Source organism: Anarhichas minor, unplaced genomic scaffold, assembly GCF_050575085.1.
Source record: "Anarhichas minor isolate MPS153535 unplaced genomic scaffold, ASM5057508v1 ptg000011l, whole genome shotgun sequence".
Lineage (NCBI taxonomy): Eukaryota > Metazoa > Chordata > Actinopteri > Perciformes > Anarhichadidae > Anarhichas > Anarhichas minor.
This window is the reverse complement of record NW_027466457.1, coordinates 9,361,920-9,362,601: the sequence shown is the minus strand read 5'-3', so window position 1 is coordinate 9,362,601 and position 682 is coordinate 9,361,920.

The window sequence follows — 682 nt, the reverse complement described above, 5'->3', positions numbered from 1 at the left end:
TCTAAAACCCAAAGCTATTCAGTTTACTGTCACATATGGTAACGGTTAGACTTGTTTGAGCCAGAAATTGTGCCATTTTTGTTAGATTACTCTGCAACTATTTTGATAATTGATATTGAGTACATTTTCAGTCAACTAATCGACTAGTCATTTTAGCTTTCCTTCTACACAATAGTCCACAGCTTCAAAATATAATGGCAATGGAGCACACGGGGATTTCTGATGTAAATTGTATAATTTATTTAGCAGCTAGGAACCTCGATTGTCTGCTGGAATGATGATGTAGATACTTCTCATTTAAAAGGTTTACACTTACGAAATACCTAACTTACACATTGGAGATCTTGAGGTTCAGGAAAGCCTTCCACTTAATGTCACTCATGTTCTCTTGTGAGATAAGTTTGAATATGCCTTCCACTTAATGTCACTCATGTTCTCTTGTGAGATAAGTTTGAATATGCCTTCAACTTCCTGATGCCCGGCAGCGAGGATGAGACGTTAATTTAAAGGGACACAGATGTACATACTGTACAATCAGTCATTTCACAGAGCTGTCTCAAACGGGATACCTTCCATCTACCTGCAGTAATCCTGAAAGTGGAGAGCCTTCAACAAAATGCATCAAAACACAGCAAACAACTTTTTTTTTTTCTTTTTTTTTCTTTTTTCTTTTTGTTCAAAC